This window comes from Pipistrellus hanaki (assembly GCF_964339955.1).
Source record: "Pipistrellus hanaki genome assembly, chromosome: 8".
Classification (NCBI taxonomy): Eukaryota; Metazoa; Chordata; class Mammalia; order Chiroptera; family Vespertilionidae; genus Pipistrellus; species Pipistrellus hanaki.
The window spans coordinates 77,346,791-77,372,306 of record NC_140510.1 but is presented as its reverse complement, the minus strand read 5'-3'; the positions used below and the strand labels follow the sequence as shown (position 1 = coordinate 77,372,306).

At 46.1% G+C, this 25,516-nt stretch overlaps 1 pseudogene across 1 annotated transcript; it reads right to left on the bottom strand.

Moving 5' to 3' along the window:
• Positions 1-338: 338 nt before the first annotated feature.
• Positions 339-24,649, bottom strand: LOC311626262 (N6-Methyl-AMP deaminase-like; annotated as a pseudogene). The gene is made up of 4 exons: positions 24,559-24,649; positions 23,036-23,122; positions 21,911-22,395; positions 339-444 (listed from the first exon to the last, which is right to left on the bottom strand). The product of its transcript is annotated as a N6-Methyl-AMP deaminase-like (transcript).
• Positions 24,650-25,516: the final 867 nt, after the last annotated feature.

The following is a 25,516-nucleotide window of genomic DNA, read 5'->3' as shown; positions in this document are numbered from 1 at the left end:
GCCAGAGGGGCGTGTGCGGCTCAGAGCTGCGTGGTCTCACGTACGATGCCGATGCGGAGCACTGTGCCGGTTCACCCAGAGTACGGCCTTGTTGTCCTCCGCGGGGCGGCTGTGCAGTTCTAGGACACACCCGGTACCACGTGGTGTCGTATGGCGGTTCTGGTAAAGATGACTTAGGTTCTGGCTAAAACTGCATCTTACCAGGAAGTGCACGGAGCAGCCAAGGAGCCGAGTAGGGAGCAGCCGGACTAAAAAGTATAAGGAAGCACAGAATATTCCTCAGAAAGGAGCCATGGTACCACCGGGCAGCGCCGGTCGAAGCACCGGATTCACCGCGGTTACCGTGCGAGGTGCCTCCGCCCCATGGCGGAGCCGAACCACCGCAGTGCCGTGCCCAGTGCGTCCCCTACAGCGCGGATAGGCGTCTGCGGAGCTGTGAGCGGTCTGTAGTATAACGGAGCAAACACTGCGTCACCAAAGAGTGCCGCGCTCTGTCCTGGCCGCGCCGGGTTCCCCGCGGTGCCGCGCGAGGTGCCTCCGCTCCCAGGCGCTGCCGAACTAGCTCAGCTCCGTGACCAAGTGCGTCCACGTACAATGAGGTTGGGTCTGCGGCGCAGTGCTACGTGGTCACAGGTTCAAAGCCAGTGTGGAGTACAGTGACGAGTGCAGCCCAGCACGGCGCTGGTGTCCATCATCCTCAGGGTGTACGGTCCCGGCAAACACCAGGAGCCAAGGCCCACCGTGTGTCCAGTATGACGCTTCTGGTGGAAATGACTCAGGAACGTTCTTTCCGAAAGTGCATTTTAAAGGAAGTGCACAGAGGAGCCTGCGAGAGTGGTTGGCAAACTGTGGCTCGCGAGCCACATGCGGCTCTTTGGCCCCTTGAGTGTGGCTCTTCCACAAATACCACGGCCTGGGCAAGTCTATGTTGAAGAAGTGGCATCAGAAAAAGTTTAAGTTTAAAAAAATTGGCTCTCCAAAGAAATTTCAATCGCTGTACTGTTGATATTTGGCTCTGTGGACGAACGAGTTTGCCGACCACTGGTCTACGAGGAGGCTAGGGAGCAGCTGGAATTAAGGTCTAAGGAGGCAAACACTCTGTGTCACCAAAGAGTGCCGCACTCAGTCCTGGTAACACTGGCTTCTCCCGTGGTACCTGTGAGGTGCATTGGCTCCAAGAGCTGCCTAACTAGCATCGTTTTGTGCCCAACTGCGTCCCCTACAGAGCAGATGAGCACCTGTGGTGCTGTGAGCGGGTCTCAGTACAGTGCCCCGTACAGCCTCCACGGTTCCGGCAAACACCGGGGATGGAGCCAAGGTCCACCCGTGGCCCAATATGACTCTCCTGGTGGAAATGGTTCAGGAGCGTTCTTTCTGAAAGTGCATTTTACCGGGAGGCGCACAGAGGAGCCTGGGAGAAGGTGAGGGAGCAGCCTGGCTGAAGGTATAAGGAAGCAAACACTCAGGGTCACCAAAGAGTGCCGAGGTACCATGCCAGGTGCATTGGCTCCCAGGCTCTGCCGGACTAGTGCAGCTACGTCACCAAGTGCCTCCTCCCACAGCCAGAGGGGTGGCTGCGGCGCAGGGAGGGGCTGAGCACAGCGCCCAGAGCACCCGGACACGGGCTGGTGTTCCCGCGGGGCGGCTGTGCGGTTCTAGGACACACCCGGTACCACGTGATGCCGTATGGCGGTTCTGGTAAAGATGACTTAGAGTTCTGGCTAAAACCGCATCTTATAAGGAAGTGCACGGAGGAGCTAAGGAGCCGGGTAGGGAGCAGCCGAACTAAAAAGCATAAGGAAGCAAACGCTGTGTCACCACAGAGTGCCACGGTCAGTCCTGGCAGCACCGGCTTCTCCCGCGGTGCCGCACAAGGAGCCTCCGCTCCCAGGCGCTGCCGAACTCGCGAGTTACCTGTCCCCGTGCTGCCTCCCACAGCCAGAGGGGCGTCTGCGGCTCAGGGAGTGGGTCTGCGCTGTTGTCCACCGCAGTGCGGTTGTACGGTTCTAGGATAAGGTGACCGGGCGTCCCGCTTTTGGCGGGACAGTCCCGATTGTGAACAATTTGTTCCGCGTCCCGCGGCGTTTTAAAGAAGTCCCGATTTTTGGAAACAATGCACGACAAGCTAGGGAACGGCAGGAGAACGGAAAGGGAATATACGGTTTTCGGCGGCCATGTGGCTATTTAGCCAGGATATGAGTTTTATATTATTTTCGTTAATTTTATAATGTTAAACTTTAATAATAACAAATAATTGTTGAGCACTGATTATCGAGAACTGCTTATCACAGTTCGCATTGTTGATCAGTTGTTAGAATTCGACCACCATCGTTTGGACTTGGTGAACAATGGCATTTTTTGGGATTGGCAAAGACGAAAACATTTTGTAACTGTCTCTCAGAAGATACACATCGTACTGCGTGCTAGTAAGCTAGTTAAATAAGTGATGTCATTACAAATCAGCTATTCAGATAATTTAGGTAAGTTGTTTATTTATTTATTTCATAAATACAGAAATTTTCTTGAATTTAACAGACAGTACTCCTATTATTATTTATATTTTATAGTGGCGGCAAAAAGTCTAGCACTGGCCTTGAAAATGACACTTACGACTATACATAATATTTTTAATTTGTTATATTTATAGATTGTACTTATGTTGAAATTTTAAAAATATACATTTCAATACTATTTTTGCATCCTATGAAAATTTTTGTTTGCTCCATATAGACCAAATTTTTAATCAAGAACACCCCCCCACCCCTGTCAATGGTGTCCTGCTTTACCAATGTTAAAATCTGGTCACCTTATTCTAGGACACACCCGGTACCACGTGGTTCCGAATGGCGGTTCTGGTAAAAATGACTTAGGTTCTGGCTAAAACTGCATCTTACAAGGAAGTGCTTAGAGGAGCCAAGGAGCCGGGAGGGAGCAGCCGGACTAAAAAGTATAAGGAAGCACAGAATCTTCCTCAGAAAGGAGCCATGGTACCACCGGGCAGCGCAGGTCGAAGCACCGGATTCACCGCGGTTACCGTGCGAGGTGCCTCCGCCCCATGGCGGAGCCGAACCACCGCAGTGCCGGGCCCAGTGCGTCCCCTACAGCGCGGATAGGCGTCTACGGAGCAGTGAGTGGGTCTGAGCACAGTGCTCAGCACAGCCTCCACGGTCCCTGCGAACAGCCAGGGCCCCCCCCCCCCCGTGGCCCAGTATGACGCTCCTGGTGGAAATGGCTCAGGAGCGTTCTTTCTGAAAGTGCATTTTACCAGGAGGCACACAGAGGAACCAGGGAGGAGGTGAGGGAGCAGCTGGACTAAAGGTATAACGAGGCAACCACTGCGTCACCAAAGAGTGCCGTGCTCAGTCCTGGCAGCGCCGGTTTCCATGGTGCCTCCGCTCCCAGGCGCTGCCGAGCAGGAGCAGCTTCGTGCCCCCGGGCCCCCTCCCGCAGCCAGAGGGGCGTGTGCGGCTCAGAGCTGCGTGGTCTCACGTACGATGCCGATGCGGAGCGCTGTGCCGAGTGCACCGCGGCACGGCGCTGTTGTCCACCCGCAGTAGGTTGTACGGTTCCGGCAAACACCGGGGACGGAGCCAAGGCCCCTCCGTGGCCCCGTATGACGCTCCTGGTGGAAATGGCTCAGGAGCGTTCTTTCCGAAAGTGCATTTTACCAGGAAGCGCACAGAGGAGCCTGGGAGGAGGTGAGGGAGCAGCCGGACTGAAGGTATAACGAGGCAAACAGTCTGCGTCACCAAAGAGTGCCGCGCTCGGTCCTGGCAGCACCGGCTTCTCCCGCGGTGCCGCGCGAGGTGCCTCCGCCCCATGGCGGAGCCGAACAGGAGCAGCTCCGGGCCCCCGGACCCCCTCCCGCAGCCAGAGGGGCGTCTGCGGCTCAGTGTTGTGTGGTCTCACGTACGATGCCGATGCGAAGCACAGTGCCAAAAGCACCGCGGCACGGCGCTGCAGTCCACCTGCGGCCGATTGTAAGGTTCTAGGACACACCCCGTACCACGTGGTGCCGTATGGCGGTTCTGGTAAAAATGACTTAGGTTCTGGCAAAATCTGCATCTTACAAGGAAGTGCACAGAGGAGCCAAGGAGCCGGGTAGGGAGCAGCCGGACTAAAAAGTATAAGGAAGCAAACACTGCCTCACCAAAGAGTGCCGCGCTCAGTCCTGGCAGCACCGGCTTCTCCCGCGTTGTACATCGCCTGTGCGGGGTGCATCCGCTCCAAGGCGCTGCCGAACTAAATGCACCCGCGGCACGGGCTGGTGTCCCCGCGGGGCGGCTGTGCGGTTCTAGGACACACCCGGTACCACGTGGTTCCGTGTGGTGGTTCTGGTAAAGATGACTTAGGTTCTGGCTAAAACCGCATCTTACCAGGAAGTGCACGGAGGAGCCAAGGAGCCGGGTAGGGAGCAGCCGGACTAAAAAGTATAAGGAAGCACAGAATCTGCCTCGGAAAGGAGCCATGGTACCACCGGGCAGCGCCGGTCGAAGCACCAGATTCACCGCGGTTACCGTGCGAGGTGCCTCCGCCCCATGGCGGCGCCGAACCACCGCAGTGCCCTGCCCAGTGCGTCCCCTACAGCGCGGATAGGCGTCTGCGGAGCTGTGAGCGGGTCTCAGTACAGTGCCCCGTGCAGCTGCCTTACGGTTCTGGCAAACACCGGGGACGGAGCCAAGGTCCCCCCGTGGTCCAGTATGACGTTCCTGGTGGAAATGACTGAGGAGCGATATTTCTGAAAGTGCATTTTACCAGGAAGCGCACAGGGGAGCCTGGGAGAGTGGTCGGCAAGCTGTGGCTCGCGAGCCACATGCTGCTCTTTGGCCCCTTGAGTGTGGCTCTTCCATGAAATACCACCTGCGGGTGTGCACGTACAGTGGCCCACGCGCAGAAGTCGGTTTTCGGCTCTCCAAAGAAATGTCAATCATTGTACTGCTGATATTTGGCTCTGTTGACTAATGAGTTTGCCGACCACTGGTCTAGGAGAAGGTTAGGGAGCAGCCTGACTAAAGGTATAAAGAAGCAAACACCCGGCGTCACCAAAGAGTGCCGCACTCAGTCCTGGCAGCGCCAGCTTCTCCCGCTCCAAGGGGAGCTGCCAAACAGGAGCAGTGCCATGCCCAGTGCGTCCACCTAAAGGGCAAAGGGGCGTCTGCGACTCAGAGCTGCATGGTCTCACGTACAATGCCGATGCGGAGCACAGTGCCGAAAGCACCGCGGCACGGCGCTGCAGTCCACCTGCGGCCGATTGCAAGGTTCTAGGACACACCCGGTACCACGTGGTGCCGTATGGCGGTTCTGGTAAAAATGACTTAGGGTTCTGGCTAAAACTGCATCTTACAAGGATGTGCACAGAGGAGCCAAGGAGCCGGGTAGGGAACAGCCGGACTAAAAAGTATAAGGAAGCAAACACTGCGTCACCACAGAGTGCCGCGGTCAGTCCTGGCAGCGCCGGCTTCTCCCGCGGTGCCGCGCGAGGTGCACCTGCTCCCAGGCGCTGCCGAACCAGTGCAGCTCCGGGCCCCAGTGCGTCCGCCTGGAGGGCAGAGGGGCGTCTGCGGCTCAGAGCTGCGTGGTCTCACGTACGATGCCGATGCGGAGCGCTGTGCCGAGTGCACCGCGGCACGGCGCTGTTGTCCACCCGCAGTAGGTTGTACGGTTCCGGCAAACACCGGGGATGGAGCCAAGGTCCACCCCTGGTCCCGTATGACGCTCCTGGTGGAAATGGCTCAGGAGCGTTCTTTCCGAAAGTGCATTTTACAACAAGGTGACCAGACGTCCCGATTTTTAACAATTTGTCCTGCGTCCCGCGGCGTTTTAAAAAAGTCCTGATTTTTGGAAAGAATCTTTTAAATCTTTTGGACTTTTTTTAAAACGCCGTGGGAGAGGGACAAATTATTAATAATCGGAACGTCTGGTCACCTTATTTTACCAGGAAGCGCACTGAGGAGCCTGGGAGAAGGTGAGGGAGCAGCCGGACTAAAGGTATAAGGAAGCAAACACTGCGTCACCAAAGAGGGCCCGGTTAGTCCCGGCAGCGCCGGAGCCGCATCCACACCATGGCGCTGCCGAGCTGGCTGGCACAGCTCCGTGCCCAAGTGCCTCCTCCCGCAGTGCAGACAGGGAGGGGGTCTGAGCACTGTGCCGAGTTTCCCCGCGGCATGGCGCTGTTGTCCGCCCGCGGCACCGGTGTATGGTTCTAGGACACACCTGGTACAGAACCAAGGTCCAGCTGTGTGTGGTTCGGGAAGGAGGTTCTGGTGAACATGACTTAGAGTTCTGCCTAAAGCTGCATTTTACCAGGAAGTGCACAGAAGAGCAATGGCATGTAAGAAGCGAACCTGATTGAAATATATAATGAATCAAAGGCTCTTCCACACAAAAGTGCCCGGTACCACCATGAAGCGCCGGGTTCCTCCATGGGACCGTTAGTTACCATGCAGAGCGACACCTGCCCGAAGCCGTGCCCACTGCGTCCCCGTGTGGAGCCATGCCAACTGGGTCCGGTACGTAGCCGTGCCCACTGCGTTCCCGGCGAGGAGCTGACGTATCTGCAGGATGGTGAGTGCGTCTGAAGTGCCGTGTCCCTCCGCAGTACGGCGCTGTTGTCCGGTTCTAAGGATCACCAGGCCCTGTGCCAAGATCCACCCCTGGTTCAGTATGACGTTTCTGGTGAAAATGACTCAGGAGGGTTCTTTCTGAAAGTAGAATTTACGAGGAAGGGCCCAGAGGAGCCTGGGAGAAGGTGAGGGAGCACCCGGAGTAAAGGCATAAGGAAGCAAACACTGGGCGTCAGCACAGAGTGCCGCGGTAGAATCCTGAAGGGCCAGGTTCGCCTGCGGCACCATGCGGAGCGGCTTCCGCCCCTGGGTGCTGGTGAACTAGTGCAGTTCTGTGCCCCTGTGCCTCCAGGGCAGTGGTCGGCAGACTCATTAGTCAACAGAGCCAAATATCAACAGTACAACGATTGACATTTCTTTGGAGAGCCGAAAACCGACTTCTGCGCATGGGCCACGAAGTTTCAATCGCACTGAATGTGCGCGCCCACACGTGGTATTTTGTGGAAGAGCCACACTCGCGAGCCGCAGTTTGCCGACCATTGCTCCAGGGTGTAGAGCTGAGGTGCGTCTGCGGTACAGGGAGTGGGCCTGAAGTACAATGCTGTGTCCACCAGAGGTGGCGCTGGTGTGCACCCGCCGTACGGTACCAGCAAACACCAGGTTCCGCGCCAGGGTCTACAGTGGCTCAGGGTGGAGGTTCTGGTGATGCTGCCTTAGCGTTCTTGCTAAAACTGCATTTTACGAGGAAGTGCACAGGTGAATCTAAGCGAAGGTTAGGGAGCAACGCTGCCTAAAATGTATGACAAAGCAAAGACTCTCGCCCCCGAGTGTCCGCTGTAGATAAGACCTTGGGTAGAGGGTCACCCAGGTAAGCCAGGGTTGCAGGTCCCATCTCCTGTCAGGGCACATACAAGAGGCCACCAATGGCCCTGGCCGGTGTAGCTCGCTTTTCTGGAGAGTCGTCTGGAGGACTAATCTGGCAGGGGACATACAAAAGGCAACACATAGAAGTTTCTCTCTCCTTCCCTCGTCCTTTAAAATCAATAAAAATATTTTCTAAGGTGAGGATTTAAAAAAACAACAACACCCAAACCATGTTATCTTTTAAAACAAATAAAAGAAGCAACCAATGAATGCATAAATAAATGGCCAAATCAATGTTCCTGGGTCTCTAAAAATCAGTAAGTAAAATTTAAAAAATAAATAAATAAAAGGAACCCTAGCCAGCTTGGCTCAGTGGATAGAGTGTTGGAGGTTCAGAGCCAAGGTCCAGCTGTGTGTGGTTTCGGTATGGAGGTTCTGGTGAAACTGACCCTCCTGTGGACTGAAGGGTCACAAGTTTGATTCTGGTCAAGGGCCTGGGTTGCAGGCTCGATCCCCAGTAGGGGGCCTGCAGGAGGCAGCCGATCAATGATTCTCTCTCATCATTGATGTTTCTGTCTCTTTCCCCTCTTCCTTCCTCTCTGAAATCAATATAAATTAATTAATTAATAAGAGGAGGGCTATGTTAAGACCTGGAAGTAAGTACCCATGGTAAGGTTTCAAGGTGCATGAGGTGCACCTGCCGTAGCATGCCTGCGCACACCCTATTACTGTCCTGGGGGACAGCCGCGGTCTGGCACCAGAGTACTCCTGGAAAAGGGCAGAGGTCCTCCTGCATTTGATACGGAGGGACATCCTGGGTAAGGTGTACAGGGACAGTATTGCCCATGGTACCAGCCAGGAGCAGCGGAAGGACAGCCCGGTGGACGATGCTGTGGCCTGGGATGTTGCATGGTGCTGAGCTACCCTGCCACCTGTGGTGCTGCATTGAGGATGCCTGGCAGCGCCACTGTTACAGAAGAAGAATATTCTGACTGTCCTTTTTTTTTTTTTTTGCATTTTCATGAAGGTCCTTGAAGGTCTCACTAAGCTCCTTGGAGGTTTCATCAAGTTTCTCAGCGGTTTTTAGAAGATTCTTGAGTAACCTTATAAATGTGTTTTTGGACTCTATGTCCAGTAGATTGCTTTCCTCCATTTTTGTTCATTCGTGACATGTTCCTTTGTCTCTGCATTTTGCTGCTTCCCTGTGTTAATGGAGTGGAAGAATTGCTATGCTGGAGACATGCTCATGGGGCATGACTTACTTCAGTGGGGTTTTGGTGCTCACTGAGTCTGCCTCTTGAATGTGTCACTTAAGGATGTGAGCAGTTGAAATGTGGTGTCATCTCACACTGACCACTAGATATATTACAATAGTTTCTGGATCTCCAATGGGGTGCAGGTTAGCTACTGTCTGAGGCCATCCAGCAGGAAGCTACTGTGAGAACTACAGTTTTCTCCTCTTTGCTTGGGGTTTGGAGGTTTTGGAGCTGTCTGACCAGAGCTGCAGCTTTTAGGTTAAGCTGCAATAGGGCAGGCCGTTTATATGCAAAAGCCTCTGCATGGAGCTTGGGTGGGTTTGTAAATTGTGCGGGGCAAGGTCTCAGGGAGTCACTAGGCTAGGGCATGGCAAACAGCGATGGCTGCTAGTCAGCAGTCTCTGCATTTCTGCATTTCCAAGTCCCTGCATCCCGTGCCCCAGCACAGTAAACAATGATTGCTGTGCAAACCTCTGCAATAAAGCCACCCTCACTTTCTGACCCGATGGCATACGGTCCAGCTTCTCCTGTAGGAGTTTGGGTCTCCAGCATCTCCCCAGAAACTGGAATTCAGAGTAATCGGGAGCTTGTCTCCTTTCGAGTTGAAAAAAGCAGCACACCCCGTTGTCCGCTGCAAGCCCGATTTGGGCACTCTGTATCTCAGTTTTTCAGCACTTGTGCATGTCTCAATGCTCTTTTCTCTTTTCTTCTAGTTGTAGAACTTCCACTCAGCCAGCTTTCCAGTGGTTCTGGGTGATAGACATTTTGTCTTTTAGTTGTAGTTTTGAAATTGTTGTGCGAGGCAGCAGTTTAGGTGTTTACCTATGCCGCCATCTTGGTTTTTCCCTCCTTAGTTTCAGATTTATAACATAGTGATGATTTGTTGATTTACCTTACAAAGTGACAACCACAGGAAGTCTAGTAACTATCTGTTGCTATGCACAGTTATTATTATATTATTGGCTCTATTCCTTATGCAGTGACACACCTCTTTGTGACTTACTTATTTTATTACCGGCAGTTTGTGCTTCTTAGTCCCCTTCACCTTTTTTTGTACAGATGTTGCCTTTTTTTTTTTTAAATATATTTTATTGATTTTGTACAGAGAGGAAGAGAGAGAGATAGAGAGCTAGAAACATCGATGAGAGAGAGTCATCGATTAGCTGCCTCTTGCACACCCCCTACTGGGGATATGCCCGCAACCAAGGTACATGCCCTTGACCAGAATCGAACCCGGGACCCTTCAGTCCCCAAGCCGACGCTCTATCCATTGAGCCAAACTGGTCTCGGCAGATGTTGCCTTTTTTTACAACTTGAAGTTAAGTTCCTCCACCAGCAAAGAGATGAAGCCTCACTTACAGCAATACTTGATTAATTGAGGTGGTCTAGACCAAACACACAATATCTCCAAGGTTTATACCTCACAGCTAGGAGTTGGGGAGGAGGAGGCTGGAAGGAAACAACTAAAAGAAAACATCAGGATAGTGAGGGTTCTGACTAAAGGAGCCTAACAGGAATCTTACGGAGCTGGGAGAAAATGATTAGATATCAGCTGGGAATGGTAAAGGATGAAGGTCCTGATTAGATATCCAGGGTGATCAGATATGGAAGGTGGGAGTTCTGGAGGAAATGACTTTGCAGGATTTTTGAAAAAACTGGATTTCATAGAGAAATGCACATATGAGTCTAGGAGAAGGTTCAGCAGCCTAAATCAAGTATGGCAAACTGAAGAATTCTTGCCACTAGGTTTATGGTGCCAAAATACAGTGCTGCTTGTGACTCCATCTACAGAACCAAGACTCAGTACTTTGTAGATCCCAGTGTGTGCTACGGTCTGGAGCCAGGCATGATGCCAGTGGTGTGCTGAGGTACAGAGCAGCAATACCATATGGGGTACAGTACCGACATAAAGAAAACACATATTTATGGCCACTTGTTAAGATGATATGATAGGCTTTGTTCAGGGCCACACAGTAGGTGGGGGGATTTTAGAGTGAGGGAGAGACTGGTCTCAGCTCGGAATACAGCATGGGCAATCCTGACTACAGCCCTGTGGATGTAAAATACTATACCCATGATAGAAAACAGTATGGAGATTCCTCAAAAATATATGAGAGAATAACATAGGGTCCAGCCATCCTACTTCTGGACATTTATCCAAAACTACTTGAATTAGAATCTCAAAGAGGTATTTGGACCCAATTGTTCATCAAAACATTATTCATTATGTCCAAGAAAGAGAACCAACCCAAATAACCAACCATGCATGGACGCAAGAGAGAATACGGAGTATGCACATACGATGGCATGTTATGCAGTCTTAAAAAAAATAATAATCCTATTGCCCTGGCCAGGTAGCTCAGTTGGTTAGAGAGGTTTGACCCTAATCAGGGCAGATACAAGAATCAACCAATTAATGCATAAATAAGTGGAAAAACAAATTGGCATTTCTCTCTAAAATCCTTAAAATATTTTGTTCCTTTAAAAATTCTGTCACATGCTACCGAATAAATAGACATCAAGGACATTACGCTAAGCAAAATACACCAGCCACAAAAGCAAATATGTATGATCCCATTCATATAAATATGTAAAGTAGTCAAATAAAAGAAGAAAGAATAGTAGCATGGATATCGCCAAGGTCTGGGGAGGTAGGAGGCAATATTAGTGCTTTACTACTTCCAGAATGTCAGGAATGCAGATATTCTAGAGATCTGTTGAATGCCATTGCAGAAATATTTAACAGTAACTATACACTTACAAATACTTAAAGTTGTACATTTAATGTTACTTATTGTTTTATACAATGTGGGGAGGAAGCAAAAAAATACAGAGAATGAAGGAAAGTAAACCTCAAAGAGTCCCTCTCCTGGGCTCTGAGCTGTGGCTCCTTCTGGGAAAAGCAGCAATCAGCTGCCATGGCATGTGATTCTAACATTCAGGATTTTCTAAGTGATCTTCAGACTCTGCAAGTAGACTTCAGACAACAAGGGATATTGCCATATATGGGTCAGAGTCCACCAGAACTATGTGAACTATTCGGCCATAAGTTTATACCCCAGCCTTGCTCTGGTTTGCTCATTCCTGCTTGAGAAAAACTCCATAAATCCCCCTGCAGCCCATTTCCCGTCTTCCTTCCTCTCTGCCGGCTGACCTTGGACCTTGCATCCTCTGGTTGTCCTAGCTGTCCTGTGTGGCATGCCAGTCCTCCTGCGTCTAGGGCAGTGGTCAACAAACTCATTAGTCAACAGAGCGGCAAACCGCGGCTCGCGAGCCACAGTTTGCTGACCACTGGTCTAGGGGACTGTGAAATGAAGTCTTCCTTCATCACAATCATTTAGGAGTCTGTGTGTACCCCTGTGTATGCTGAAACAAATCCAGGGCATGCCTTTTTTTTTTTTTTTTCTTTTAATTCTCACCTGAGGATATTTTTCCATTGATTTTTAGAGAGTGAAAAAGAAGGAAAGACAGAGAAATACTGTTGTGAGGGAAACACATCAATTCGTTGCCTTCTGCACTAGCCCTGATCAGGCCCAGACTGGGGAGGAGCTTGCAACCAAGGTGCCATACCCTTGCCCGGAATCGAACCCAGGATCCTTCCGTCCACAGCCTGATGCTTTATCCACTGAGCCAAACCAGAGCATGTCTTTAAAACAACTGGCACCGCCATCCCAGGAGACCATATCAGGGGTTGATAACATTCTTAGACTGCTTTGGCTCAGCAATTGGTCTGAACAGAGCAGCAATTGCCTAAAGGGAACCACTGCTTTTGGTCACACGAGCTGCCTGATGGCTACTGCGGTGTGTCTGTTGGGAACTGCCATGATTTCCCTCCTGCAATTCAGGAGCTCTGAAGCCGTGTGTGCCACTCGGAGAGCCGCTTGCGATAGGTGCTTCCCTGCAGCAGGCAGGCTGAAGTGTCACAGAAGTGCCTTTCCTGTCCACCATGGTGTGAAAACAGAAATTACTAGCAGAAGGAAAATTGGAAAATTCCCAAGATGTGTAAATTAAATGACAGCTCCGGACCAAATGATAAGGAAAATGACAAAGTATCTTGACACCAACAAAAAGAAAAACGCAAGCATAACAAAGCTTATGAGATGCAGCAAGAGCAGATCCAGGAGGGGCGTTTATAATGACAAGCCCTCCATTCAGAATACAGAAATATCTCAAGCAACCTAACGTTAATTAACCTCAAGGCGCACTCGAAACAATAACACACTAAGCTAAAAGTTAGCAGAAGAAAGGAACTAGAGCAGAAATCAATGACATAGAGAGTAGAAAGACAATAGGAAAGATCAACAAAATAAACATTGCCTTTTTTTAAAAAAGATAAACAATGTTGAAACCCTTTCTATTGAATAAGCAAGACCAAAAAAAGGGAAGACTCAAATAATAAAATCAGAAATGAAAGAGCACACATTACCATTCTTACTGGAGAAATACAAACAACCATTAAGAAATGACTAAAACAATGATATGCCAACAAACTGGTTGACCTAAAAAGAAATGGATTGATCATAAGTTTGCGCCTCTTCTTTGCCTTGCTTGCTTGCTTTGTTTACTTCTTCCTGAGAAGAACTCCATAAATTCCCCTCTTCCTCTCTGCCTGCTGACACTCCAGGCCATTTTCCCAGGAGCCCTGTGTGGCCTGTTAGGCTTCCTGTTTCTATGAGACAGTGAGTCTAATGCAAACATTTTCTTCACGGCAACTATTTCTGTGTCTGGGCAGCTTATTCTTTCTGCTCAAAATGAGTCCAGGGCATGTTTGTAAAACCGCTGGCACTGCAGCCCCATGGACGACCCCAGATGGAAAGGATACTCTATGGGGAGCTGCCCTGCCTGGAAGAGGGCTGAGCAGAGCACCACGCCCTGCTGAGCTGTGCCCTGTGCAGGAAGGAGCCCACACTGTGTGCAGTTTATGACGCTGAGGACCCAGTACAGTGCTGCCACACGAGCGTGCAGTGTGCAATGATGCGTGTTAGGATGGTAAGAAGAGCATTATTTAGTGCTTGAGAGTGCCAGTTAAGAATGCCAAGCTCAGTGCCTGTAGCCAAGGCCAGTGTAGCTCCGTGGTTGAGTGTCGACTTATGAACCAGGAGGTCAAGGTTTGATTCCTGGCCACGGCATGTGCCCAGGTTGCCGCTAGATCCCCAGTGTGGCAGCCAATCAGTGGTTCTCTCCATCATGGAGGTTTCTATTTCCCTCTCCCTTCCTCTCTGAAATCAATTTAAATATATATATATATATATATATATATATATATATATATATATATATATATATTTTTTTTTTTAATTTGAAAAAAAGGAGTGCCAATCACAGCAAAAATAGAAGCTGCAGGGTTTGGGGAAAACTGACTTAGCTGCGTTCTTATGAAAACTAGATTTTTTAAAGAATATATTTTTATTTATTCTGGAGATCAAGGAAGAGACAGAGAAAGAGAAACATTAATGAGAGACAAACATGGATCCATCCACCAGCTGCTCCTGCACACTCCAGACCAGGGATTGAACCTGGAACTCCCCCAACCAGGAATCCAACCAGTGGACCATTCAGTGCCTGGGATGATACCCAACCAACTGAGCCACACCGGCAAGGACTGAAGCTAGATTCTTAAAAATATTTTGTATTTCTTGATTTTTAGAAGGAGAAAGAAATACCATTTGTTGTTCCACTTAATTACACATTCATTGCTTGCTTCTTGTATGTGCCTCTCAGAGGAGATTGAACCTGCAATACTCGAGTCGGTTGAGTTACCCTGCAAGGGCAATAAGACTAGATTTTATAAGGAAATTCACAGAAGAGTCCAGAAGGTACAAGAGTTGACTGCAGTGTGATGAAGCAAAGATTCTTCATCATAGAAGCATGCAGGTGAAGGTCTCCTAGCAGGGTGCTGAGAGTTACCCCTGGGTATAGCCCAGGTCCATCTGCCCTCTGTCACTGGGGTGCATGCTGTGTGCTGCCTGCAGCCCTGCCAGTAGCAACGAAGAATGGTCCGGAGAAAGGGGGACCATGAATGGAGACTTGCAAAGGGTGAAGTTCTTTGCCAATTCTGTGCATTGCGATGTGCTGCCTCACAGTGCCCTGTTAAAGAAAAAGATATTCAATGACACGTATTAAAGAGGGGAAATGGGTTTTATTCAGGACCGGAGCGTAGGTCCAGGTTGGTCCAGGGACCACTGCAATTAAGACTTCACAGCAGGGGAGAGGCTGAGCTCAACCTCCAATACAGCACAAGCAGCTGAGAATACGCAGCCAAGGAGAGGGCGGGGGACAATGGATAGACATTATGAAGTGGAAACATCAGGAGTCATGGGGGATTCTGGCTAAACAAACCTTACATAGTTCTTACTAAAGGCAGGACAGGGTGATAGTAAAGGATAAGAATCCAATAGGATATTCAGGGTAATCAAACATGGAGGGCTGGCGGGGTGGGGGTGGGGTGTTCTGATGAAACCGACTTAGCAGAATTCTGGCTCAAACTGGATTTTACAGGTCAGTCTAGGACAGTGGTAGGCACACTCATTAGTCCACAGAGCCAAATATCAACAGCACAACGACTGAAATTTCTTTTGAGAGCCAATTTTTTTAAACCTAAACTTCTTCTAACACCACTTCTTCAAAATAGACTCGCCCAGGCCGTGGTATTTTGTGGAAGAGCCACACTCAAGGGGCCAAGGAGCCGCAGGTGGCTTGCGAGCCGCGTTTTGCCGACCACTCTAGGAGAAGGATAGGGAGCAAGCCTGGCTAAAAAGTATAATGAGGCAAAAAATCTCTGAAAGTAAGTGCCCTGCCTTGGTGTACCTCTGCGGGTACAGTGCTAAGCACAACCTGCAGTACTGGCTGTGGTACCACATGGGGCAGCCAAAGCACAGTGCTGTGTGGGGTGCTGTGTGTGGAGGTGCACATGGGGAAAAGGAGGTCCTGGCTTGACAAAGCTAACATGAACTCCTCTGAAGATGCTATGGGGTCCTCAGATATCACCTGGGGTGGTGAAAGGTAAGGTCCTGATGGAGACTCAGGGAGACTGGATATGGAGGCAGGCAGGGAGGTTCTGGTGAACCTGGCTTAGCAGGTGAGCCTAAGAGATTAGGGAGAGAACCATACCAAAAAGTGTCACGGAGCAGAGACTCTTTCTTGGGCAAGAATGCCCCGGGAAGACCGGGACACAGGTGCCCAAGTGCATGGCCCTAAAGGGCTGAGGTAGAACTGCCTTAAGTTTCCAAGGTGTGACCACTCCGAGCTGACCTTCATCTGCGCCAGAAAGCCGAGGTCCATGGAAGGTACACCGCGGCCCCGCTCCAGGGCTCACACAGCCCGCGCCAAGGTCGGCCTGTGGTTCGTTATGGAGGATCTGGTGAAACAGACTTCTTGCTGAAACTGGATTTTACAAGGAGATGCACAGGTCAGCTTTAGAGGTTAGGGAGCGAGCCTGACTAAAAAAAATATAATGAAGCAAAGAATCTTGGTCTCAAAAGGGTGCCTCAGTAAGACCTGGAAGTAAGGCCGTGGTACCTACCCCTGCCTTGGGGTGCATCTGGGGGTACAGTACCAAGGCACATGCTGCAGTACCATCCGTGGTACCACTAGAGGCAGCCAAAGAGCGACGCTCTGTCGGATGCTGTGTATGGAGGTGCGCATAGGGAAAGGGGTGTTCTGGCTCAGCAAACCGAACACAAGTCTTTCTGGAGACGCAACAGGTTGATCAAATATCCCCTGGAGGACGGTGAAAGGGGAGGGTCCTGAACTGATATTCGGGGTGATTGGATGTGGAGTGCTGGTGCGGGGACAGTTCTCCTGAAACTGACTTGGAGTTCTTGCTAACACTGGGTTTTACAAGGCAGTGCCCCGATGGGCCCAGGAGAAGGTTAGGGAGCAGCCTGACTAAACAAGTACGAGGAAGCAAAGACTCTTCATCACAAAAGATGGCGCAGTAAGACCTGCCAGTAAGTGCTGAGCTGCAAGCCACTAAGGCGCTGATGATAGACCGCAGTTAGGGAAGTGCCTCTGCGGTGGTGTAGAGTGGGTCTCAAGTCCAAAGCCGCGTTCATCTGTGGTTCTAGGGTGCACCTGGTACTGTGCCAGGGTCCCCCTGTGGTTCAGTATGGAGGTTCTGATGACATTGACTTAGCACACTTCTTACTAAAACTGGATTTTATGCCTGGTCAGCGTGGCTGAGTATAATAGTTGAGCGTGGAGCTATGAACAAGGAGATCACTTGTTCGATTCCCGGAGGGGGAACATGCCCGGATTGCGGGCTTGATCCCCAGTGTGGGGAGTGCAGGAGGCAGCCGATGAATGATTCTCTCTCATCGTTGATGTTTCTCTTTCTCCCCCTCTCCCTTCCTATCTGAAATCTATCTATATCTATATCTATATCTATATCTATATCTATATCTATATCTATATCTATCTATTTTAAACTGTATTTTACAATGAATTGCACAGATGAGCCTAGGAGAAGGTTAGGGAGCAAGCCTGACTAAAAAGTATAAGGAAGCAAAGACTGCTCACCAAAGAGTGCCCTGGTAGGTAAGACCTGGTCATGCTTCTCAGTTGGTTAGATAGAGCATCATCCAAATAAAGCAAGGTTGAGGATTCCATCTCCTGTCAGGGCACTTGATAACCCCCATGAAAAGACTATATTTTCAGGGGTCATTTCTATAATTTGTGGACAACCCCCATGAGCAGTTAGTAACCCACTTTCTCCTTTCTCTCTGAGCTTTTCCGAATCAAATGACCTCCGCCAGAGGGTGGGTGAAAGCTTTGCTGGAACACCCCTCCAAGTGTGCCGGACAATGGCTGTGGTAGTGGATAGGCTTCCTCCTCAGGGGACCAGGCCTTGCTGCTGTCACAAAGTGCACCCCTCCCCAGGGGTGTCTAGGGCATCCCATTCACAGAGAAATACGCTCTTTAAGAACATGGAGCAAATTCATCACCACTAGACCTGCCTGTGAGAATTGTGAAAAGATGTTCTCTACAGAAAATAATAATAATAATAAATAATAATAATAATAATAATAATAATAATAATAGAGACATCAGAAACTCAAAGAAAGAAAGAGCATCAAAGGAAAAGTGAAGGTAAAATAAAAACTTTTATTTTTCTTTATTTTTAATTGAACTAGCATTTTGTTTAAAGTGTTAATCTCAACGATGGATGCAATTACGCATGCTTGTGCATGTTTATCTTATGTGTGTGCAAATGCCTGTGTATGCATATGTCTAAGTGAAATGAATGACAGTAATGATACAAGGGACAGGAGGGAGCGAGTAGGATTATTTTGCTTTAATAACTTGTGTAGAGTTATTGTTATTGGAAAGTACACTTGGATTAGTTGTAACTGTGTATTGCAAAGTTTAGGACAATCATTACATTTTGAAAAAGTTAATAGCTTAGTGAAAGAGAGACACACAGAGAGATTTGTTGTCCCACTCATTTATTCAGTCATTGTTTGGTTTCTGCATGTGCCCAACTGGAAATCCAAACCAACTGAGATTGGATTTTGGGCAGGGCCAAAATATTTTTTAGATATTAAATTACATGTTAAATTTGCAAGATTATCCATCTTTGTAGACCTCGTTGAGAATCGAAATGTGTGTCTGCATATACTAGTAACAGACCCTAAATACTTTATGAATGAATAAAAACCCAGTCAGAGGTATTGAAATAATCACCTGCATGAATGAAAATTTTATATAATTATTTGACATTCTTATTCTAAAGTATGCAATAATTTTAACTCTTCTCCCTTTCTTCCCAGCTTAGCAAACGACTTCCTACCTTGAATTTGGTAGCTGGTGCGTTTTTCTTGCTTCTATCTGAATTTTCTAGGAAAGGACTAATATAATCAATAAAATTTTCACCAAAAGATCTAAAGATAATTAAGCAATTAATTAAAATTTTAACAATAAAAAAGTATGCTGAAAATGGAAGGAAATGGCCCCTGGTGGGTTTGGTTCCATAGATAAAGCACAGGCCTGCAGACTGAAGGGTCCCAAGTTCGGTTTCGGTCAAGGGCATGTACCTGGGTTGCTGGCTCGGTCCCCAGTCGGGGGGAGTACAGGAGGCAGCTGATCAGTGATTCTCTCTCATCATTGGTGTTTCTATGTCTCTCTCCCTCTCCCTTCCTCTTTGAAATCAATAAAAAAATATTTTTTTAAAAAGAATGGAAGGAAATGGAAACATATAAAAAGCTCAATTAAAACCACAAAAAGGAAGGAAAAGAGTAGAAGACAAAAATAGGAACTAATAATAGTGACAAAAAATAAAAAACAGTAATAAATATGGTAGATATTAATCCATTACATTAATAATCACTTTGAACATCAATGGTCTAAATACACCAATTCAAGACAGAGACTGTCAGAGTGGATAAAAAAACAAGACCCAAACATATACTATCTATAAGAAACTCACTTTTTTTAAAAATGTTTAAAGTCAATAAAAAGAGAAGTCTTTATTTAAAAGATCTAATGTTACAGGAACAGTACACAGAACAATAATCTTTCTATGCTTTCCACATTATATGTAGTATACCGACTGTATACAAGATATTTAATGGTTTTTCATGGAGTCCACAATACCTTCATTTGGGTAGGCAAAACATTCACTTTTAGGAAATTTTTAATTATGAGGAGTGTTTTTTCTTTATAGTTCAATTGGCATTACTCAAAAATACAGTATCTCTAGTGATTTAAGACTGTGAGGTTGTTATCCCACCCAAGATAAACTTACTCAGGCCGTAGCTGGTTTGGCTCAGTGAGTAGAGCATCGGCCTGCAGTTTCCACTGAAAGTTCTTGAGTTCAATTCCAGTTAAGGGCACATGTGGGCTCAATCCCCAATGTGGATCATGCAAAAAGGCAGCCAATCAATGATTCTCTCTCATCATTGATGTTTCTATCTCTCTCCATCTTCCTTCCTCTCTGAAATCAATAAAAATATTTTTTTTAAAAAGGAAAAATAAAAACTCACTCAGTACTGCAGTTAAAAAATAATGTACCTTGCCCTAAATGGTTTGGCTTGGCTCAGTGGATAGAGTGTCAGCCTTCAGACTGAAGAGTCCCAGGTTTGATTCCCATCAAAGGCATGTACCTTGGTTGCAGGCACATCCCCAGAAGGGGGTGTGCAGGAGGCAGCTGATCCATGTTTCTCTCTCATCGATGTTTCTAACTCTCTGTCCCTCTCCCCTCTTCTCTGTAAAAAAAAAAAATCAATAAAATATATTTTAAAAATAAAAATTAAAAATAAATGTATCTTGATCAGGAATGCTGGTTTGCTTTCTCAAAGTAACAATTATGGGATCCATAAGTTCATAAACATTTAAAACCTGTATTATTTAAATAGATTTATGATACAAAAATACATATTCTGTGCATGTTGAATAAAACCATCCATTATCTCTGATTCCTATAAGAGTGCAATATCAGACATTCTATATATAAATTTCTGTCATATATGTTGGAAATATTGAAATATTGTTTAACTTGAATTTGCCATATATTGACAATATATTTTATTGGACTGCTTTATGAGTGTTGGTAATAACTTAATACTTAAAGTCTTTCACTAAGTCTACTGTAAAACACCATGGAAAATAAAGAAAATGGTTTGATTCATCAAATATGAAGTAAAAATTAATGCCTATTCTTTAATATTTTTGCTGCATTTTTTTTTCAGATGTGTAATTTGCTCTTACGAGCCATATGTTACTTGGGAAAGCACATAATTAGCCCACCAAACAGTTAGTGTCCCTCTGAGTGCAAAGTCCAGCCTCTCCCACTCCAAAGCAGGTGCTCAGGGAAAGCCAACTGGTTGATACTATTTATACGCTTCAACAGTCGCCATCTGTAGAAATTTACTATAATAGTCTGTTAACTCACATAATCTTTAAGCCACATCTTGTTTGTTTAGGGGTGTCTTGGACATAATTCCCCCCAAAGAGCATGCATAACCAACATAAATAGTTACCCAGTGGCTCTGAACCCAGTGTTTTAGGATGTTCAGAACAGAAACTTGAATCCCTCCTCTGATTCTACAGGGATTAACTCATAGAGCCAGCAGTCTGAGCTCAGTGTTGCTTCCTTTGCTTGCTGTTAACAATGCAATTATAATGAACAGGCCTAGATTTCAGAAAAGGGGAAAACTACTTTTGATCTCCTATTAGCATCACTTGTAAAACTGCAGTGTCTCCAGGGTCTATTTGGCATATGGCTTTGCAGTAATATCCTTTCGGGCATCTTCTTACAATGCGGACTCTGTCACATTCTCATATTTGTTGGGATATCTGTAAGATATCATCAAGTAGAAAATGTCCACCTCACTTTCCAGCAAGTTCTACAACCACTTCGTTTCAACATAACTCCTCAAAATAGCAAATGGGGATCACCTCTCAAGCAGTGTGTGGCTGGTTAGACTAGCTGAACCCCTGTGCTGCGGCCATGTTTCCACAACTTAATTTTTTAAAACTCAAATTATCAAGAGGTCTTCTTTATTTTAATAGTTGGCAAATTTTTATAAGTGGTATGTGATGCATAGAACTTTGAAAAAAAACATTTCTTTTCTCCTCCCTCCCCCCCAATTTACTGAGCAGCCACTATAAGGTTTTGGCTGCTGTTTTTCAAAGGGAGCGGTAGATGTTTACTAAGAGGAATATGGCTGGAAGATTTTGGTTGCAACGCATTCAAAAAGGAATTAACTTCATTCCAGCTTTAACAGTGTCACACTTTGGGCTTCAGTTCAGACCTGGTGCTGTCAGAAGCAAAGATGTAGTTGACGGATTCACAAGACAGATCCCATACCTGAGACTGGGTCCAATTAAACTTTCAACTGCCAGCTAAGTCCTCTTGGGAAAGGTCTAGAGCAAAAAAAAAAAAACACCCCTATCATCGGTATAGTTCACAGAAGGATGAGCAATGCTGTCGGAATCCAAAACGATGCTAGCGATAAGCGGGAACTGTCTGACTTTTGATACTTGAGGTCTAACAGAGTCCCTGCAGTATCTGGTATTTCCTCACAAAGTCCAGCAGATCCAGAAACCTGCCCCCGCCCCCCTCCCCCTCCCCCTGTCCCACCCCTCACCTCAGAAGAGTGGAAAAACACCCCATGCTCCATCTGTTGGGAAGCAGATCCAGAAGTATTTGTGTTTCTTTGGGGGGGTTTAGAATCTCTGGAGGATGCAACACCGACTTCAGAACTGCTCCTCCTTCTGCCCACCCCCCACCCCCTGCCCACTTTTTCTTCTAAAAGAACTTCCAAGAAATCTTTGCTTGCCCAGCTATCGGGTCTTTACTGAGGGCAAGGCCAAAAACTGTATCTTCAGTAGAAAGAAAGAATGCTTCAGAAAGTTACTAGTCTCCTTAGCCACTGAAGGGCCACCTCTTCTGACAAGTGATATCAAATACCTAACATCAATGTCTAACTTTTCTTCTGTAGTCTGTTTCATACTCTCAAGTACAGATTCCATCTAAGTCCTTCTAGTCCTTCCTGCAGCATTTCAGAACAGAAACTTGAATCCCTTCTCTTTCGGGCCTGGGTGTACCCCTTATTTCCAGGTACTTGACACCATCATCTGCAAATTCTTTAATGACATCTTTTGTGACCATTACAATATCTCCGGGCTGGTAGTAAGCTGATAAATAATTTGAAACATCTGGAAACATTCTTCTAAAGTTCTTTTCTGGCACATTCTCATATTTGTTGGAATTTCTGTAAGATATTATCAAGTAGAATGCTTTCACCTCACTTTCCAACAACTATCAAGGATCATTTAATTTCAACTTGACTCCTCAAAATAGCAAATGTGAATCACCCCTCAAGCAGTATATGGCTGCTTCGACTAGCTTGAACCCCTGTACGGAGGGCCATGTTTCCACACTTAATATATATATATATATATATATTTTAATATATTTTATTGATTTCTTACAGAGAGGAAGGGAGAGAGATAGAGAACTAGAAATGTCGATGAGAGAGAAACATTGACCAGCTTCCTTTTGCACACCCCCTACCGGGGATGTGCCAACAACCAACGTACATGCCCTTGACCAGAATCGAACCTGGGACCTTTCAGTCCGCAGACCGACGCTCTACCGCTGAGCCAAACCGGTTTTGGCAATATTTTTTAAACCAAATTATTATTTATTTTAATAGTAAGATTTTATAAGTGGTATGTGATACATGGAACTTTAAAAAATTTATTTTTTTTTAATTTAAGACATATTTACTGAGCAGCCACCATGTGTAAGTTATTGGTGATGAAGCCTGTGCTGCTTGGCTACTATTCTTCAAAGGGAGCTGTGGATGGTATACTCAGAGGAATATGACTATCAATCCTAGTCATCAAGATCATGAATGTTAAGGCCTGGTTTCTTAGCTATTAATATCGTCATGGTATTAGAACTAATGGATCCATTGAAGTGGGCATAAAGTTCCACTTAGGGACCACTGTCACTCTTGAGTATCTTCAGGAGTCAAGAGCTTGAGGAGGGGTCAGTGCAGAGCACCAGTGACAGCAGAACCTTCAGCAAGAGTTCCCTGGCCTCCCTCAGATACATGCATGATGCCTCTGATGTGTTGCTAATTCTGGGGCCAAAACTTATTTCTTACACTTGACCCATTTAAAACCAGAGTGTATGTGTGCATAATTATGTGCATAACAAATTTTCAGTGTTCTCAAAATTATTTGCAATTAGACAAAATCCTTGGGTCCAAGTCAGTATGTGTTTTAGCAGTAGATGGGGAAATGGGAAAGTTATGTGCCATATTTATTTTATTTTCAAGTTAGCATTCTTTTTTTTTTTAAATATATTTCTTTATTGGTTTCATAGAGGAAGGGAAAAGGAGAGAGAGATAAAAACATCAATGATGACAGAATCATTTATTGGCTGTCCCCTATATACACACTCCACTGGGGATTGAGCCAGCAATGAGGCATGTGCCCTTGACTGGAATAGAACCTGGGACCCTTTGATCCGCAGGATGACACTTTATCCACTGAGCCAAGCCAGCTAGGGCTCAAATTAGCATTCTTAACAGCAGGTCAGTGTCTGCAGTTTTTAGTGATCATATTTGTTGTTATACTTTAAACTATCTTTTGTTATTAAAAATACATTTCCTGTATTTGCACCCGAATAACATTGTATTTGGTGAAGAATAATAGTACTTATCTTCATTTAGACTTCTATTTACCTTATACTAATGTAAATGGCTTCTTCCCTACCCCAGTAACTTACTTAGGGATGCACACTGAAGAGCATATTGGCAAATTTTGCTATACAATCATACAATAATTTTTGAGAAAATTTTTGTGTACTTATCCTAAATGGAGCACTTAACTTAAGTGTTTTTTCCTGTCTCTTGCCAGTTTGTCAGTTTGAATAGTCAGCCCAAGAGAAAATGAAAAAAACCAAACCCAGTGTCTTAAGCAAACTTTTCATTTGGTTTCTTTACTAGCATTTGAAACAGATCTACTTGATCACCTTCTTAACAAATGGATGACAACACCTAGAATCATCAGATTTTTAAAAAATCAAATTCTAACATATTAAAAAAATAAAGAACACATTTGACAGGAATAAAATTTGCTTACAAAAAAATTTTACATGTAACCTTCATAGTTTTACTGGACCAAGAACTGTCCTCCCCATTTACAAAAATCAAAGAGAAACCTGATGGACAAGTAATAGTCCTTCTACTCCAGCCTCCTAGAAGTGCGTTATGTGTTGTCCCATGAGTTTTTATAACTCATGTTAGGATCTAGGGTCTCGGCTTACAGTACAGTCTAGTCACCACTATCATCAGACTAAAGCAAATTAAGTGCAGTTTTCACCAATAGGTAGAAGGAATCATCAATGTCAAGGTCAATGTTACTGATCATGAAGACATGGAAAGATCTTATCAGGTTGACAGATGACTTATTCTCCCTAGTTTTGACTATTTCTACTGCATCTTCTTGTTCCATGTCTCTCTGATAGACAATGAGATCACCAGTTAATTATAAAAGCATGTAACTCAAGAACAGTCCCATGGAATTGTTGCAAAGAGCTAGGTATGGGGGAAGGGTAGTGAGAAGCTTCCATGTTTTCTCTAGGTGCACCACAATCCCCAAGTTTCCATGTGTTCACCAACCCAGAAACTCACTTTAAATATAAAGACAGGGATAGATTACAAGTGACTGGATGGAAAGGCTTCCAAATTGAAATGGAAGAAGTAAAACTGTCACTGTTTTGCAGATAACATGATGTTACATATAGAAAAACCCTAAAAACTCTACAAAAAAATGTTACAATTGATACATGAATTCAGTAAAGATTCAGCATACAAAATCAATATACAGAAGTCTGTTGTATTTCTATACACTTAAAATAAACTATCTGAAAGACAAATTAAGAAAACAATTCCATATAATTGCACCAAAAAGAATAGAATACCCAGGGGAAAATTTAACAAAGGAAGTGAAAAACCTGTACACTGACAACTCTAAGACATAGGTGAAAAAATTAAAGAAGACACAAATAAATGAAAGTATGTACCATGCTCATGGATTGAAAGAATTAATATTAACTGCCCAAACAATCTACACATTCAATTCCTATCAAAATTCCAATGGTTTGGTTTTTTTCCTTAGAAATAGAACAAATAATTCTGAAATTTGTTTGGAACCACAAGAAAAGCTGGAGGCATCCCATACTATATCACAAAGCTATAGTAATCAAGCCAGTGTGATAATGGCATACAAATGGATACATATCAGTGGAGCAGAATAGAGAACCCAGAAATAAATCCATGTTATATGGTCAATTAATTTACAAGAAAAGACCCAATAATA